Consider the following 20,171-nt stretch of genomic DNA (forward strand, 5'->3'; position numbering starts at 1 on the left):
AAAAGGATGTTTCAGGTCTTCAAACTCATCTATATCAATTTTTCCTCTAGTGTATTCACTCTGCCAATGGCACAAAACCATGAGCTCTGGGACAGGGCACCTACTGTGTAAACATCTGATAAATAGACATTGACCAAATGAATTAACAAAAGAAAAATGCTGATATCTAGACACTTGACAGCAACGTTAACAAAGATGAACACTGTCCTCACTGTTAATGTTTAATACAATCTCATGAACTTGATTTTCATGTGCCTCCTGGGAGAAATAGACTTAATATGTTGTTAATTCAGATGAATGGCTGCTTAAAGAAGGCTATTAGGCCCATAATCAAGAATTTTCTGTGCCGTTTGAAGCTAGGAAACAGAGACTATAACTTGGGGTTTTCCACCAAATATTCCTACTTTGAACAGTTAAGATATATCTACTTATAATAGCATAGAATTTGAGGACAATCTAATAACAAAAAAGCAGTAGTTGATAACCCCTGTTTTTAGGTTAGTGTTAGACCATATGTGCAGCAAATACTAACTTTAAGTGATTAGCCAATTATTTTGTAACCGGTTTTTTAAAGCTAGTTTCTAAATATACTAATATCCAAAGTGTTATAATTAGTTTCATGAAAAAAAATTATCAGACCGATATGTTGCTGCATTGAACTTAAATGTCAGAAACAAATTTAAAACTGGGTTTTTAAGGTTGCTAGCATGGAAAGATTCAACCACTTAATTGCATGTTTTTGCAAAAAAAAAAAAAAATTGGATTGTTTTCTTTAATCACTCTTGAGTAAACGTTAGTTAAAATTATTTTAAGAAATACCCACTAAAGGGGCACCTGGGTGGCTCAGTGAGTTGAATGTCAGTCTTCTGCTCAGGTCATCATCTAGTGGTTCCTGAATTTGAGCCCCGTGTCGGGCTGTATGCTGACAGCTCAGAGCCTGGAGTCTACTTCAGATTCTGTGTCTCCCTCTCTCACTGCCCCTCCCCTACTCATGCTCTGTCTCTCTCTCTCTCTCAAAAATCAGTAAACATTCGAAAAAAATTAAGAAATACCCACTAAACATAAACAAGGTAGTCCATGAGAGTGCCATGCAGTAAGGCATCCACTTGCATATGTGTTACTTACAAAGATCCCTAAAATGCTACAGTTCCCAAAAAAGAAATCTCTGTTTAGCCATTCTGCTGCTCTGAGCTTGCCCTGTTGCTGTGGGTTTCCACCATCCTTTCTCCTAAATTCTTGAATTCTTAGTTCCTCTCAGGGGTAAGACAAAACAAAGCCTATGGCGTGAAAATGACAATGTAAAAAGGAAATAGGCCGACTGACTTCTAGCTTCACAAGTGACACTCCCAACTATGACTGGAGCTCCACTTCAGCTCAGAGTCTCAGAAATGTGCAAGAGTTCTCATCCCTCTTTTGTAAAAAGAGCTATGATTTTCCTCTGGGCATATCTTTGACTTTCTCCATGGACAAATTAATAGAAGATGAGATAATCTCTAAACCCCTGGGTATTTTTTTATTGTTATAACACTGAATGCCCATAGAAATTTCCAAATGGATGAATTCTTGCTTTAGGGTTAGACAAAACCACTGGCAGTGTTCTGTTCCTTACCAATCCAGGGGACATAGAGACTTGGTTCCAAATTAATAAGTGGAGAAAGGGGCGCCTGGGTGGCTCAGTTGGTTAAGTGTCCAGCTTCGGCTCAGGTCAGGAACTCGCGGTTCGTGAGTTGGAGCCCTGCGTCGGGCTCTGTGCAGACAGCTCAGAGCCTGGAGCTTGCTTTGGATTCTGTCTCCCTCTCTCTCCGTCCATTCCCCACTCATGCTCTGTCTCTGTCTCAGAAATAAATAAACATAAAAAAAAAAAAGTGGGGAAAAAAGACTGAAAATCAGGTGTTCTGTTGGAATAAGGAGAAAGTGGAATGTAAAGACAACTTGAACGCCTTTTTTATTTTAAATAAACCATATTTCTACTTCCATATGTATATCACACAAGTTCTCATATTTTTTTCCATTTTAAAGGCAAAATCTACACTTTCAAATAATAATACAGTTTTATTAAAGGACCACAATTATTTCCTGAGATTTAAAGAATATCAAAATTTATAAATAAATCCAATTCTGATATTAAAAATCCTAATTATTTCCTGAGATTTAAAGAATATCAATCTGAAAAGTTTTTTTTTAGATAGCTCTCTTTACTTTATTTATTAATTTTTAAAAGACACCATATGTTTCCCTGATGTCTTGTATTTTGATCCTTCAGACTACTCTGAAAAATAATAAAGTATAATAATCAATAATTGTGATTTATTCATTCATAAAGCTAACCAACTTTTACTACATTTGTATTATGTGTAAAATGCTGTGGAAATGCTATTAAAAACACAAAGAAGAGAAAAAAACAGCTTCCTATTCAAAAATTATTTTCACTTTCTTTTTTTTTTTTTTAAATTTTTTTTCAACGTTTATTTATTTTAGGGACAGAGAGAGACAGAGCATGAACGGGGGAGGGGCAGAGAGAGAGGGAGACACAGAATCGGAAACAGGCTCCAGGCTCTGAGCCATCAGCCCAGAGCCTGACGCGGGGCTCGAACTCACGGACCGCGAGATCGTGACCTGGCTGAAGTCGGACGCTTAACCGACTGCGCCACCCAGGCGCCCCTATTTTCACTTTCAAATGGAGGCAATGCCTAGTAAATAAAGTACTAACACTAAGATGGGAAAAGATAAAAAAAATATACAGAAGAGATTTTTTTAAACAGCAAACCAGAATTAGAAAATCAAAGGACACAATAGAGGGAGATGTTTGTAAGCAGGGTAATAACTTCCCAGCTATCAAGTAAAAGAACAGATGGCTGGTAACTAGTCAAATGAGTATATTTTAATAAGAGATTTGGTATGCTATGTGGAGAATTGTGGACTGAAGGAATCTGTAAATTAGGACAATCGCAAGTATCCACTTACGTTCTATATAAAGCGTATTGACTCTCATTTTAAAACAAAAGCCTTTAAAAAACGGAACATTTGTGGACACACAAACTCTGAGCACACTGACTTAAATGACTCACATACATCAGTAATCAGCAAATTGGCAGATTAAGTCCATGTTTCGTTACTTTTGAAGTCAAGGACCAACACTGAGTTTCTCCCATCCCTAAAAGGCACATTGTCAGGACTTAGTAGCTGATTTACTGACTGATTGATTCCTAATATCAAGAAAGTAAACTTGTTATGAGTAAGGATGTTTTCTTATTTTCTTATTTGGTTCACTGATAAATCTCTAGTGCCTTGATGAGTACTTGACACATAGTAACATTCAATAAATATTAGCCAAATAAACGTTCCGACTGATCTGTTAACTTTACTCTCCAGATAAGGAACTTTTTGGACAACAGTGAGATATTTGGAAATAGTATTAATAATTTAGAAATAAACACAAAATACAAATTTAGATTCATCTAATACAAATTAGTTTTAACATATTCACATTCCCAAAGAAAGACTAGCCATAAATTTTTATGATTTTTTCAGATTGCCTTCCCATCACTAGTCACTCATCAACATAACCCTAATTGATAGAAATAATATAAAATACATGTATTCATTTAACATTTACTGAGTATATGCTTTGTAGGTCTGCTTTTCAATCAGAGAGGCAGGACTAGTTGAAGATAAATAGGGAGAAAGGGATTTATTATAAAGAATTGACGTGTACAATTGTAGATACTGGCTAAGCAAACCTTAAGTCCACAGGGCAGGCAATCAGGAACAAAAGCTCACAAACAAACTGGAAACCCACCAGCACTAACTGAAGCTAGTAGTCTCTGAATTCATGGAAGATTGATGTCCCATTTTAAAGGTTTTCACACTAATTAGGTCAGGTCCACCCAGTAATCTGCCTTGTGATCAACCTAAAATCAACTGGTTAGGAACTATAATAATACCTGCAAAATCCCTTCCCAACAACACCTACATTAGTGTTTGATTGAATTACCAAAAGAAGGTGTTTTTTGCTGCAAAATGGCTGTTGCCTCCCTCTGTCCTCTAACTCTTACTAAAGAATATCTCTTGTAGTTCACTGACCTGGAAACATACTAGCAAAGAATTATGGGGAATATAGTTTAGGCTAGCTAAGGTGATACATCACAAAGCAATTCAAATGGGTAGACTTTGGAAACATAATAATGACTATGACATGGACCCTGCCTTCAAGAGGTTTACAGTTATTAAAAAAAGATTGGCATGCATTCATGTAGTCGTTAGTCTTACAAGTGCTCTATAGTAATATACATACATTAAAAATACTGTAGTAGAAAAGAGTAAGAAGCAATAAATTCTTATTACTTTAACAGACAAAATTCAAATTCATTTACATCATAAATCATCTCATGGCCTGTTCTCTACTTTCAGGTTCTTCTCTTACTAGTTTTGCCTATCCACCCTGATTTTCTGTCCTTGGATGAGCCAGATTCTTGTGTGCTACCGTATGCTAAACTATGCTTTCTCTTTACTATGCTCAATGGATGCTTCTCCTCCTTCTCTATTATCCCTAGACTGCCTATCACCTACTCATTCTTCAAGAACTATCACATGTATCTCTATTCCAGGGCAAAATCAAAATTTTGGTTATATATACATCAAAAGTAAGAACATTTATACATTTCTAATAATCTGAGAACTTTTTGCTTTTTTGACCTAAGTCAAAAAGAAATGTAATTTTTCATTGTAATTAAACCATAACTGATGCATATTTCAAGGAAACATTTGGACAACTGCAAATAATGGGTTTAGCATAATATAAACAATACCTTGGGGAAGACTTCGAGGGAGATAGGAATGAGCTATCAAGGTAAAGAGAGAGAGAGAGAGAGAGAGAATTAGTACATTTGTCCAAGCAGAGTAAGAGAAAGATTCTTATAACCAGAGAATTCTATAGCTTGAAGGTCCATCAAATCATTATTATCAAATTTTCCTTTTATTTATATAGAAACGCAAATCAGAGTGAAGAATCAGTTCACTTCACTTTTAGAATAAGCATACTAAGAAGTTGCTTCAGCCGAGGTCACAGAAGTTGCTGTCTGTGTTTTCCTCTAGGATTTTGATGGTTTCCTGTCTCACATTCAGGCATTTCATCCACTTTTAACTTTTTTTTGTGTATGATGTGGGAAAGAAGTCCAGTTTCATTCTTCTGCGTGTTGCCATCTAAATTTCCCAACACCATTTGTTGAAAAGACAGTCTTTTTTCCATTGGATATTATTTGGATATTCTTTCCTTCTTTGTTGAAGATTAGTTGACCGTATAGTTATGGGTCCATTTCTGGGTATTCTATTCTGTTCCATTGATCTATGTGCCTATTTTTGTGCCAGTACCATACAGTTTTGATGACTACAGCTTTGTCATATAGCTTAAAATCCCGAATTGTGATGTCTCCACTTTTGTTTTTCTTTTTCAGGATTGCTTTGGCTATTCGGGGTCTTTTGTGGTTTCATGCAAATTTTAGGATTGTTAGTTCTAGCTCTGTGAAACATGCTGACGGTATTTTGATAGGGATTCCATTAAATGTGTAGATTGCTCTGGGTAGTGGAGACATTTTAACAATGTTTGCTCTTCCAATCCATGAGCCTAGAATGCTTTCTATTTCTTTGTGTCCTCTTCAGTTTTTTTTTTTTTATAAGTGTTCTATAATTTTCAGAATTCAGATCTTTTACCTCTTTAGTTAGGTTCATTCCTACGTACCTTATGGTTTTTGGTGCAGTTGCAAATGGGGCTGATTCCTTGATTTCTTTTTTCTGCTGCTTCGTTATTGGTGTACAGAAATGCAAGTTTTTTGCACATCGATTTTATATCCTGATGCTTTGCTGGATTCATGTATTAGCTCTAGCAATTTTTGGGCAGAGTCTTTCAGGTTTTCTGTGCAGAGTATCATGTCATCTGCAAATAGTTTGCCCTCTTCCTTGCCAATTTGTATGCCCCTTTTTCCCTTTTGTTGTCTGATTGCTGAGTCTTAGACTTCCAGCACTATGTTAAATAGAGGTATATTCTGTCTATGCCTACTTCTTACAAGTCACGTTGCCAAAGGCAAAGGAAACAAAAGCAAATACAAACTATTGGGATTTCATTGAGATAAAAACCTTCCTCACAGCAAAGGAAACAATCAACAAAACTAAAAGTCAGCCTACAGAATGGGAGAAGATATTTGCAAATGACATATCTCATAAAGGGTTAGTATCCAAAATCTATAAATAACTTATCAAACTCAATACCCAAAAAACAAATAATCCAGTTAAGAAATGGGCAGAATACATTAATAGATACTTTTCCAAAGAAGAAATCCAGATAGCTAATAGACACATGAAAAGATGCTCAACATCACTCATCATCAGGGAAATACAAATCAAAACCACAATGAGATACCACCTCACACCTGTCAGAATGGCTAAAATTAACAACACAAGAAACAACAGGTGTTGGTTAGTAGGCAGAGAAAGGAGAATCCTTTTGCACTGCTGGTGGGAATGCAAACTGGTGCAGCCACTCTGGAGAAGAGTATGGAGGTTCCTCAAAAAAATAAAAATAGAACTATGCAACAATCCATCAATTGCACTATTAGGTATTTATCCAAAGGATACAAAAATACAGATTCAAAGGTGTACATACACCCCAATGTTTATATCAGCATCATCAACAATAGCCAAACTATGGGGAGAGCCCAAATGACTATCAACTAATGAATGGATAAAGAAAAGAAGGTATATTTATATAACTGAATATTACTCAGCCATCAAATAGAATGAAATCTTGCCATTTGCAACGACATGGATGGACCTAGAATGTTTATGCTAAGCGAAATAAGTCAGTCAAAGAAAGACAAATACCATATAATTTCACTCATATGTGGAATTTAAGAAACAAAACAGATGAATATATGTGGATGGGGTGGGAGAGAAGAGAGGGGAACAAACCACAAGAAACTCTTAACAATGGAGAACAAACTGAAAGGTTGATGGAGGGAGGCAGGTGAGAGATGGACTGGATGGGTGAAGGGTATTAAGGAGGACTCTTGTGATGAGAACTGGGTGTCATATGTAAATGATGAATCACTAAATTCTACTCCTGAAACCAATATCGCACTCTATGTTAACTAACTAAAATTTAAATTAAAAGAAGAAGAAGCATACTGGGGTATGCCAAACATTTCTCTCTTAACTTAATATACCTTTGCTCTATAAGTCTTGATTGAAGGTATGCCTAGTACAGGGATATTTTATCATTGTTTGATGATATTAAAAAATTAAGCCCATTAGTTTTTATGTAGGTTCTCCTTTCCTAAACAAGAAGTGTAATTCTAAAACTTGGGGGAAGATTCAAATGATTGTGCATCCTCAAAAAATAACAAAAACTCAAATTTAATTTCTTCAAAATAGGATTTTTAATAAAATTGATATAAAATTCTGGTTAAATTGAGAAAACAAGATATCTATTCCAAAGGAATCTATTTCAAAGATATCTATCCCATTAAAAAACTACTATAACAATAACAAATCTTGGATTCTCTATAATTGAAAGGATTAAACATATGTTTATGTTCAGCAGCAACAGAATGAAATTCACTTTTAACTAAAATAGTACTAAGTTTGCAGAATTTCAACATAGTATTCCAATTTATACACTGATTTTTCTCATGCCAATTATAATGTTTCTGTTACATCACCTAACTCGTGATTGCCAAAAACAATAAAATATTCTAGTAAGTCTGTTTTAAGCACTGCATTTAGTCTTTCAGTTAAAAATCTAGAAGTTGGAAGGTCCTGTGATATTCAGCTGTTTAATGACATTGTGATTCTGGTTCCACATGTCTGAGATTCTCTTGGCCTTCTTATGGTTGAGTTCCTAGCATCAAGCTCTTTTTTTTTTTTTTAAATTTTTTTTTTTTAACGTTTATTCATTTTTGAGACAGAGACAGAGCATGAACAGGGGAGGGTCAGAGAGAGGGAAACACAGAATCTGAAACAGGCTCCAGGCTCTGAGCTGTCAGCACAGATCCTGATTAGGGGCTCGAACTCGCGGACAGCAAGATCGTGACCTGAGCCGAAGTCGGCCGCTCAACCGACGGAGCCACCCAGGCGCCCCAACTTCTAAGACACTAGTGAAAACAAGAAGGAAGAGACTAAGAGGAAGACAGGGTTTTCACTCAAGTAACTGTTTCAATTAAGGGAGAAAAATCTTTTCAGAAGCCCCTTGTGGCTAATGTAAAAATGACCACAATTTTTTGCAGCTCCTCCTACTGAGTCTATTTCTTCAAACTTCAAATCTGTGCTAGCTGTGACTTGCTTGATCAATAGAGTACACATAAGTAATGTTGCAAGAGTTTCAATGCCGGAACCCAAAGAACTTTGCAAATTTCTATTCTTGTTTTATGTGTATATGTATATGTATATGTATATGTATATATATAAAATCATTGCCATGTGAAAAAGACTTCCTCAGTCTGGCTGATGACAGACATGGAACCTAGTCAATTATTCCTTTTGCCCTGGCTAATATATTGCCAAACACTAGGCATGTGATTACGGCCATCCTATATCATACAACTTCCTGCCCACCTGCTGGATGAACACAGACTCATGAGTAAGTCCAGAACAGATCAGTTGAGCCTGCCTGAGCCAGAAAAACCATCCAGCCAAACCACAGAATTGTGAGTTAAATAAGTCACTGATATTTTTAAACTATTAGTTTTAAGGGAGGCAAACCATAAGAGACTCTTAAATACAGAGAACAAACTGAGGGTTGATGGCAGGAGGGTGAGGAGTGGAAAATGGGTGATGGGCATTGAGGAGGGTACTTGTTCGAATGAACACTGGGTGTTGTATGTAAGTGATGAATCACAGTAATCTACCCCCAAAACCAAGAGCACACTGTATACACTGTATGTTAGCCAACTTGACAATAAATTATATTAAAATGAATAAATAAATAAATAATAAACTACTAGGTTTAGGGGAGAATTGTTATGCAGCAAAAGTTATCTAATACCTTTTTTATGACCTTTTATTTAAATCTCTTTCATCAGAAATCAAGTTGTATTTCCATATCTAGACCAAGTTTTATTACAATGATTGACATAGAAATCCTTAGACACTGTATACACTGCCACTTAAATAAAAAGAGGCTTCTATTAACAAGGAAATAAAAATATTGGCTTTCAACAAAGCAAACAACATTATCAGCTACTGACATATTGTAGTCTTTAGAGCAAATGAGAGGGGAAAACCATTTAAGGAGTCACGAACTTGTCTTGACATAATCCCATATATGAGCCTACTATAGAATAAACAGCTTCAACATATGTTACAACTTTAAACCCAAAAATAGTCATTTCTCTTAGTCTCTAAAAGCAATTACTATTTGCTATTTCTTGATAATCAAAATTTAATTTAGATTCAATTTCTTTCAAGAGCTAAAATAATGGCCGTAGTACCCAATGTGATCTATACAGTCAATGCAATTCTTACCAAACCCCAAAGATATTTTTTTTACAGAATTCGAAAAAATAATCCTAAACTTCATATGGAACCACACAAGTGCCTGAATAGCAAAAGCAATTCTGAGAAAGAAGAACAAAGCTGGAGGCATCACACTTCCTAATTTAAAAATATATTGCAAAGCTATAGTAATGAAAACAATATGGTACTGGCATAAAAACAGACATGCAAACCAATGGAACAAAATAAAGAGCCCAGAAATAAAGCCATGCATTTTTGGTCAATTGATCTTCAACAAACATGCGAAGAATACACAATAAGGAAAGGGCAGTCTCTTTAATAAACGGTGTTGGGAAAACTAGATAAAATTGGACCTCTCTCTTACAGTATACACAAAAATCAACTCAAAATGGATCAAAGACTTAAACATGAGACCTGAAACCATAAAACTCCTGGAAGACAACATAGGCAGTAAGCTCCTTGTCTGGTCTTGGCAATGATTTTTTTTTCCTTTGGGGAGGTTGAAGGGAGCAGGGAATATGACAACAAAACCCAAGGTAACAAAAGCAAAAATAAACAAGTGGGACTAACTCGAACTAAAAAGTTCTGCACAGCAAAGGAAAACATTAACAAAATGAAAAAGCAACCTTCAGAATGCAATAAAATATTTGCAGACCTATACATCTGATAGAGGGTTAATATCCAAAATATATAGGGAATTCCTACAACTCAATACAAAAAAAATTAAATAAATAAACAAATAAGTAGATTTTTTTAATCGGCAAAGAACCTAAATAAACATTTATCCAAAAAAAAAGACATATAGATGACCAACATGTATGTGAAAAGATGCTCAATATAACCAATTATTCAGGGAAATGGAAACTTAAACCAAAATGAGATGTCACCTCACATCAATTAGAATGGCTATTATCTATTATCAAAAAAAAAAAAAAAGGTAAATGTTGATGAAGATGTGAAGAAAAGGAAACTCTTGAACACTGTTGGTGGGAATGTAAATTGATTAAGCCACTATGGAAAATGGTATGGAGGTTCCACAAAAATTAAAAATGGGGGCACCTGGGTGGCTCAGTCAGTTCAGCATCCGAGTCTTGATTTTGGCTCAGGTTATGATCTCATGGTTCGTGAGATCAAGCCCTGCATTTGGTTCTGTGCCGACAGCACAGAGCCTGCTTGGGATTCTCTCTCTCTCCCCCTGTCTCTGCCTCTCCCCCACTCATTTTCTCTCTCTCTCTCTCTCTCTCTCTTTATCTCTTTCACTCTTTCTCTCAAAATAGATAAATAAACTTTAAAAAAATTAAAAATAAAGTTACCTAAATGATCCAGCCATCCCACTTCAGAGTATATATCCAAAGGAATTGCATTCAGGATCTGCATTCCCATGGTCATTGCAGCAATTCACTATAGTCAAGACATGGAAGCAAACTAAATGTCGATTGACAGATTACTGGATTTTAAAAAAATGTAGTATATACATACGATGGAATATTACATAACTTTAAAAATTAAGCAAATCTTGCTATTTGCAACAACGTGGATGAACCTCGAGGACACTCTGCTAAGTGAAATAAGCCAGGCACAGAAGGACAGATACAATATGACACAAGTCATATGAGGAAACTGAAATAGTCGTAGTAGCAGGGAGTAGAATGGCCCTTTCCATGGTGTGAGGGGAGGGGGAAATGATGAAGTATTAGTCAAAGGGTACAAGTTTCAATTATGCAAAATGAATGAGTCTTATGGAACTACTGTACTACATAATACCTGTAGATAACAATATTGTGTGCTTAAATATTTGTCAAAAAAGTATATATTATATTAAGTATTCTTATCCCATACACTAATAATAATAAAGAAAGAAAGAAGCTGGAAGGAAACTTTTAGAGGTGATAGGTATATTTATGGCATAGATTACGGTGATGTTTCACAAATAACACCTCCAAATTTAGCAAGTTGTATACATTAAATATGTACAGCTTTTTATATGTCAATCATACCTCAATAAAGTAGTTCCTTTTTTAAAAAAGAAATTGGTAGAAAGTACATTTTTAAAGTAAGGGCATAGTAAAAATGTAGGAGGTAAAGATTTCACAACTGCAGTTTGAAGAAATAGAAGAAATAACCTCCACTTTACTGCATTAAAAATGACATGAAACCACTACTGCATTGTGAGAACAAGAAAATGTACAGTCATATGCACTTTTCTACTATCTGAAAATTCCCGTATTGTGTATATGTGGTTTTAGAAAAGACAAAAAGTGGTGTACTTGTTACCATTAGAAGGACTGGATGATATAAATTGCACTGAATGTTAGTTTTACAGTATAGCTAGCTGTAAGTTGATTATCCAAATCAAATACATCATGGCCTTCCTAGATGGACAGAAGTTTTCATTAAGGCTCATATATTAAGAAATGTTTGGAGTTGAGTCTAGGAATAAAACTCATTCTATTATAATTGGTTGCACCTGAAATGCTCTTCAATTAGGTAGTCTAGATTAGTCAAGGGCTAATGTCCAGGGTACTGGAGTATTCAAAGTAATAAATGGCCCCTGCATTTGATTAAATGCAAAATGAGGCTGATGTGTTTAATCAACCACAAATGCCTCTTTACAGAAAATGAGTACACTTTAACACATGGGCCATTATAATTTCTCTGTAGCAAGGGAAAACTTTCAGTGTGTTTATCCAGCAGATAATGAAAACACCATCATACTGTAAGGGAGACTATTCTGCTTTTTGATGCTCACAGCAGGATTTACACAAGGCTACCAAATTGATCATTTTACTGATTGAACAAAATAACCAATTGTCTTTCCTATAAAATTACAGACATTTTACTCTTAGGTTTGTGAAGCTCAGTGAAACAACTGTGAAACAACAGTCCGTAAGTAGTGAAACATTATCTAACTCAATAAAGATAATGGAATCAAGCAAATGATTTGAAGTGGTTAAACCTTGAAAAAGTAGAAGAACCACGTGTAGAGTGATGAGTTGTCCTCTCCTTTTCCAAGAGGGAAAGATAAATATTGCCACAGGTTAGAGCATTCTACTTTTCCACCCCTTCCTGCCACTCATTACAAAGCTGAGACTGCTCAGAGAGAAGGTGCCCTCTTCATTCTGGATCATCTCTGTTTGACTCAGGACACCTGCTAATGAAATCACCGTGACACTGTTCAGCTTCATGCTTGCCCACTGCCTCTGGACATATAGATTAGAAAATTCTCTTTCTCCAATATAATTTTTCTCTCTGCAAATTCTTCATTCCTTTAGGGAACATAGAAAAATTCAGAACATTCATATGGATAGCTCATGTTCTTAAGACCTACAGAATTCTCCATCCTCTTTTCAGTGGTATAGAAGTCCAAATTCTCTGCGCAAAACCCTTATTTGAGATTGTCCTACAATGGGGAAATGACTCCAGCCCTCTGAAAAAAAAGGGGATAATTCTTAGACACTGGCCAAAATGGCATATTTGTTACATCCACTTTTACGTTAAATAATCTGTTTTCACCTAAGAAGACATTTTTTATTTATACAGTGTGTTTGTTTCCTGAAGCTGCGGTGACAAAGTACCAGAAACTGAATAGCTTAAAATAGCATAAATTTATTTTCACAGTTTGGAAGGCCAGAATTCTGAAGTCAAGATGTCACCAGAGAAGCACTCCCTCTGGAGGCTCAAGGGAGAAATTCTTTGCCTCTTCTAGTTATGATTTGTCTGCATTCTTTGACTTGTAGCCACATCACTATAAACTCTTAATCTCTGACTCTGTGGTCATATTGACATCTCTTCTGCCTGTGAAATCTCCCTCTGCCTCACTATTACAAGGACACTTATTATTAGATTTAGTGTCCAACCAGATAATTCAGGATAAACGTCTCTCAAGACACTTACATTAATTGTATCTTTTGTCTTATAAGGTAATATTCACTTTTACCGTATCAAATCATATTCACATGTTCCAAAGATTAGAATGTGGGCATATCTTTTGAGAAGGCCACCGTTCAGACCACTTTATACAGAGATATATGTTCATTCAAACATCAACAATTTCTTCCAAATGGAACTATTCAGCTATCACTTCCAAATCCCACTTCATTAACCCTTTTTCTTTTGAATACTTCTTTTTAAAATTTTTTTTTATATATTTTTTTGAATCTCTGGATTTTTGACGCTCTACTAATGTGTTTTTATTAGCTCCATGAGACATTTCAACATATGGAGGAAAAGTCAGTGATGAAAATAAAAATATAATTGTCACAGATTTCATCCTTTGATCTTTATTGCCCTATGTGCTTTATCAAGCTACTCCAAGAACTAATTCATCCATGAGGTTCAAATTTTCAGATTATTCAATCTATAGCTCCAGTCCTGACCTTTCTTCTTTATCTTTCACTGAATGTTTTCACTTTCACATCCCCCATCCTTTTAAACTCAACCTGTATAAAATATAACATGTGTTTGCTCCAAGATCAGTTCTCCCTCAAGTTTTCCTATTTTGTCAGAGGTTATTTTTCTCCACAGTAAACTGCCTCTAATTCTAGAAAGAAACTCTGAACCCTCTCTCTTTGCCTTTTGTTTATAATAATGTAATGTTAATTCATCCTTTTTTTTTTTTTTTTCAGATTCTTGTCTCTTTTCTATCCCAGACTTTACCACTTGAGAGAAAGTAGCTAATACAGCTAACCTGTGATCTAATTACATCATTTTCCTGGGGGAAATGACCCAGTGAGTTGGGATTAAACAAACAAACAAACAAACAAACCCACAGTCCCCCGTCTGATCTCCTTAACAACTGGACCTCTGAGTAAGTACACCGATGATATTTGCTAGAAAAAAGAAGTTTATCTCTGAAATACCACTGGCAAGATGTCCCTGGCAAAGGATTATCTATAGTAAATAGAACATTGTATCTATGAGGCACTGCTCCCTGGAAAATGTCAGGTGGGCTACACAACTCTCCAGAGTGTGAGATGGAAATGTTTTATAATTGAATGCTCCTTCTGTGTAAAGCTATCACGTGGACCTCACAAAGACCTCTATTCTAGAACTGAAAGGACTTGAAAAGCTGCCCTTGACATTCCAGATCTCTTCCTATTTCCTTTGAGCCTTTTGATTACTTGCATTCCCGAGATTTACTCAAGTTTGATATGAGTAAGAACTCTGATTCGTGGGAGTCTGATTCTGTGTGTTAAGTCATCACCTATCTATTACTTGGATAAACCAATACTGCTTCCTAACCTCTCCAATCTCTTATAAAGACTGCCGTAGATAAATTTTTCTCGGATGCCATTTTTAATCACATCTTTTCCTTGTTCAAATATCATTAGTGAGACACCTACTGCATAAATATTAAGTCCAAAGTCCTTATCCTAGAAATTAAGGGTAACTGTGTAGTACAAATAGTGGGCCATTTTGGCTTTATCTGGGTACATCTTAGCAGTCAAAAATTATTAAAAAAAATAATTCCAGATGGATTGAAGATTTAAATATGAAATAAAACTGTAAAATTTATAGAAAATAATATTGGTATCAACTTGAGATCCAATTACTTTCTTCATTGGGGAAACATCTATTCCCAATGGGAAGGGAAGGATTATTTGGTTATATATGGTTATATCATTACATATGGTGTGTGTGTGTGTGTGTGTGTGTATGTATGGTTCCTATGAATTACTAAGAAGGATATGAAAAAAATAGAAAAATTGGGTAATAAATGCATGAAAAATACTTATTAATAAGGAATTACAAATTAAAAGACGGTTAGATACCATTTTATATCTGTTGGATTGACCAAAGTTTCAAATTCCGACAATATCATCATTTGCGAAGATGCACATTAAAAAAAAAATGTTTAAAATTTTCTGGTAGGAGTATAAATTGGTACAAGCACCTTTTAAAATAATTTTGCATCATTATATCATGAAACTGAATATGGGCATCACTTACCACTCTGTAATTCTCTACCTGGTTATATGCTCTGAAGAAGTACTTTCTCTTAGGAGATGTGAGCAAAATTATTCATTGCAGCAAATAAAAGACAAAAGAGAGAGAGAGAGAGAGAGAGAGAGAGAGAGAAGTAACCCAATATACATTTGTGTTAAAATGTATACATATAATGTAGCGTGTTGATGCAATGGACTACTATAGAGAAAGAACATCAGTGAGGTTCAACATCACTGAATCTCAAAAACATGATATTGATGGAAGAAAGCCAAGACTCAGAGAACTAGAGTACAATTTCATTAAATGAAGCTCAAAAACAATTTAAAATAATATATACATTCACAGATAATGAAACTACAGGGAAATCAAGGAAATAATAGACATAAAATTGATCATACTGGTTATTTCTGGGCATAGGGAAAGTTGGGGAAAGGGGATTAAGGTGGGCACATAGATCTGAAAGGTAATGGTAAAGTTTCATTTATTAAGTAGGTGAGAAGTGTACAGAATTCATATTATTGTTATTAATATTGATATCCCACATAAACATTAGAAATATTATTTTATATATTTAATTTTAATATAATTGATTATAATAATAATTAGAGCCCTGCCCAGTGACCCAATAATACAAAATAACTAATAATTCACACATGAAAATTTATAGAAAGTAAGTATATTTTTAAACATTTTTTTAATGTTTTTATTTTTGAGAGAGAGGCAGAGCATGAACAGGGGAGGGGCAGAGAAAGAGGGAAACACAGAACTTGAAGCAGGCTCTGGGCTCCAAGTTGTCAGCACAGAGCCCAATGCAGGGCTCAAACCCACTAACTGTGAGATCATGACCTGAGCTGAAGTCAGACACTTAACCGAGTCACCCAGGTGCTCCAGAAGTAAATATACTTTTAAAAAATTAATCGGTGATGGGTTCTTCTTTGCGTCATCCTTTAGAACTGATGGCCTAAAAGTTGATACTCTATGATTCTGACTTTGGCACAATTCTCTCCTAACTCTTCATGCTCTTCATTTGCAACCTCATCTACTATCATGGTTTTAACCACCACCCAAAAACCTATTTTTGCCCTGTGTTTCAGATTCATTTATTTGAATGTATCTGAGTTCACTTCTCTTGTTGTTAATGAACACTTCTATGCCACATGAGTAAATCTAATTTTAATTTCCTCTACGCTAGACATATTGTCTCATCTAGTGTTCCCTTTCACAGTTCACAGCCTCTCATTGGGTACTCCAGTCAGAAACTTGAGCGTCATCTAAGATTCATCTTCCTCCCTCCCCTTAGCAATCAATACTAAACCTTACTAATTTTACATCCTTGCTATTTGTGAAGTTTGCCTCTTTCCTCCATTCACTGCACCAGGACTTGTTAGTGAGGGTCTCAATTATGTCAGTGGGAGTATGACTGCACTTGGATATATATGAATGCAATACTATATGATCATTTTCTCTTCAGTCTTGCCCATCTAAAATCCATCTTCTATCCCTCTTTGAATATGATCTATTCAAAGTCATATTTCCCTCCTTAAAACCTTCATTAGCTTTTACCATCTAGACAATGAAAACCATTATATGCATTTCCCTTCCTAACTCAACCTTTCCTGTTGCTGTAAATTCATTTGCCATGACCTAGTTTCTGTTTATGCTCTAATTACATCACATCATGAGCCTTTGCCATAAGTTTTCTTATGCCTGGAATAGGCTTCTCCATACTTTTTTACCTACTTACCCTTCAAGTTTATCTTCTCTGGAAACTTTTTTTCCACCTCTTTCTACTGCTAAAGATCGCTATGCATATTTCTATCAATAAATTTTCCATATTTCATTTAACATGTTTACATCTGTGTCTTCTCCTCTAAGCTATAATATCCTAAAGTACACAGATTGTAATTCATCTTTGTACCCCTCTCTTTGTACATAGCACAGGTTGGCTCATGGTATGTACTCCACAAATATTAGCTTAAATGGACTGTGGAGATGTTGAATAATTAGACTTATTACCTGAGGAATTGCCTTACTCTGTTTGCACAGCCCTTCTGAGCCGGCAACTTAGAATTAATTTTGTGAACTATTTTTGTGTCCTGGACAGTTGAGAGAGAAATACTCCTCTCTGTTCCAAATCAGGTATTTTAACCCCATTTGATTGGAAGATTAACTTCTTAATTGGGGGGCTACTTTAGAAAACAGAGGTCCTCATTGATAGCATAAGCATACTATGACACGTTCTGTATATAAGCATTAAATTTTTCCTTGGCTGCAAAATTCAGGGATATTAAAGTTTAATTACTTCTTGCTAACTGTTGAGAAACAGCTCACCCTAAATTTAAATTTCAAGTTATGTTTTTAAGATTGTGGGAGCGATCAAAATTAGAATAAGAAACTCATAGTGGAAATGAACATTTAAATTGGTGAAGATTATGGGTTTTGGAATCAAATAGAACAGAACTCAAATCTTACATCTGATTATTACTAATAATATGATTTTGGGTTAGTTACTTCACTTCCTGAGCCTCAGTTTTTTTACCTGCAAAATGAAATACATAACACATAACTCTGTATGTTGTACCAAATTGTTTTATAGACAAGTTTTATAAATCATTCACTAATAGGTCATTCTAGTCTTACATCAACTCTTTCATATAATAAAAAAAAAAAAAAAGAGAGGACATTCCCTGTGCTAGGGATCCCCATGATTATGCCCAGGGCCTATTTATTCACCAAGAGGACTCACAAGACTCAGGATAGAATTATATTTATGGCTGTTATGATTTATTATCGGGAATGGATACTAATCCAAATCATCAAAAGGAAAAGGTGCACAGGGTATCACCTAGGGAAAACTGGGTACAAGCTTGCAAGAATTGTTTCCCATGGAATCACACAGGCATGCTTAATTCTTTCAGCAACTGAAAGTTGTGACAAAACACATGAATTTTTCCACCAGGGAAGCTCACTAGAGACTGTCCAAATTTTATTGGAGGCACAAATTTAATACAAGCACTATCTGCCTGGAACATGCCAAAATTCCAGGCTCCCAAAAGGAAAGCAGGTGCTCAGAATAAGCCACATCAGGTACAGTGTGCAGCTCTTATCATTTAGGGACAGTTTTATATCAGTGTAGATAGTAGTTCACCATTCAAGTTCCCAGATGCCAACCAATAGCCAACCTTGCATGCAGGCCTTTCCAAGGACAGCAGTCTCAGGCATGCTATCTTAATTTTTTTCTGCACAATGGCCAAATCATTTCGTGAAATTAATACACCATCATGGCTAAGTGCACCACTATGGAACAAAAATGACTGACTGAATCCTAGCTTTGTCACTTATTGGTCTCTCCAGGCCCTGCTTCCCCCACAAGTGAAATGGAGACCCTGGCAGTGTTTACCTCATATAGTTGTTGTGAGGACTCAATGAGTCATCACATGTGAAGTGCCCCTGGCAAACAGAGGTCTAGTTGCAATAGCAGAAACACCAGCAGCAGTAGTAGTAATGTGACTTTGATTCCAGTATGTGACAAGGATAGAATTATAGGCCAATTGCAATCATAAACTTAGATATAAAATCCACTCACAAAACTATTAGCAAACTAAAGTTAACAGCGTATAAAAAGTATAATATATGCTAAGTTTACCCGAGTAATGCACAATGACTCCAAATTAGAAAATTTATTACTGTATCTCAATAGATAATTTTTTGATAAAATTTAACATCTATTTCTGAATTGTAAAAAAACTCTAGGGGTGCCTGGGTGGCCCAGTTGGTTAAGCATCTGAGTTTGGCTCAGGTATGACCTCACAGTTCTTTAGTTCAAACCCCGTGTGGGGCTCTGTGCTGACAGCTCAGAGCCTGGAGCCTGCTTCTGATTCTGTGTCTCTTTCTCTCTCTGCCCCTCCCCCGCTCACTCTCTCTGTCTCTCAAAAACAAATAAATGTTAAAAAAAATAAAAATTAAAAAAAAAAACTCTAAGCAAACTAAAAATAGGAAACCTATTTCTTAACTTGATGAGTCACCTGCCAAAAAATGCAGAAAATAGCATACAAAAGTAGTAAAAATTTTTAAATAGAAACAAAAGATTTGCCTTCTATGAGGACTTTTATTCAACATTGTACTGGAGTTCCCAGCCAGCACGATAAAAGAGGAAAAAAGAAAAAGTATAAGGATTAGAAAGGGAAAACCCAAATTGTCACTATTGTTTACATCTACAAAATAATCTAGAAATTATAAGAACTGGTGAGAGGTTAACAAATTTTGTGGATATAAAATCAATTAGAAATATCACTTATATTTTTATACTCCAATAACAAAATGTTGAAAGATTAGAAACAAAAAATATATAAGCTACATAGCAATTTAACGATAACAAAAAAAACAAAATTCTTCATACAAAAACTTAAGACTGAAAGACACCAAAGAAAAAAAATTGAAACACATGAAAAAGCATAAAGATTCATGAAATAGAAGATAATATCACTTGAAAAACAGAATAAGTGCGATTTCAATTAAAAATCCCAACATAGCATTCCATGGAACTTGAGAAGCTGATTTTAAATATTTTTATGGAAGAGACAAGATATTTCTGAAAGAGAATAATAAAGTAAAAGGATTTGGCATATGAAAAATGAATCATAAACTATTATAACTAAAATGGTGTGGTATTGGCCTAGGAAACAAACAGATTAATGTAATAGAATAGCGAACACTAAAAC

Source organism: Puma concolor, chromosome B2 (assembly GCF_028749965.1).
Source record: "Puma concolor isolate L17-30 chromosome B2, mPumCon1.1.hap2, whole genome shotgun sequence".
NCBI classification, from domain to species: Eukaryota; Metazoa; Chordata; class Mammalia; order Carnivora; family Felidae; genus Puma; species Puma concolor.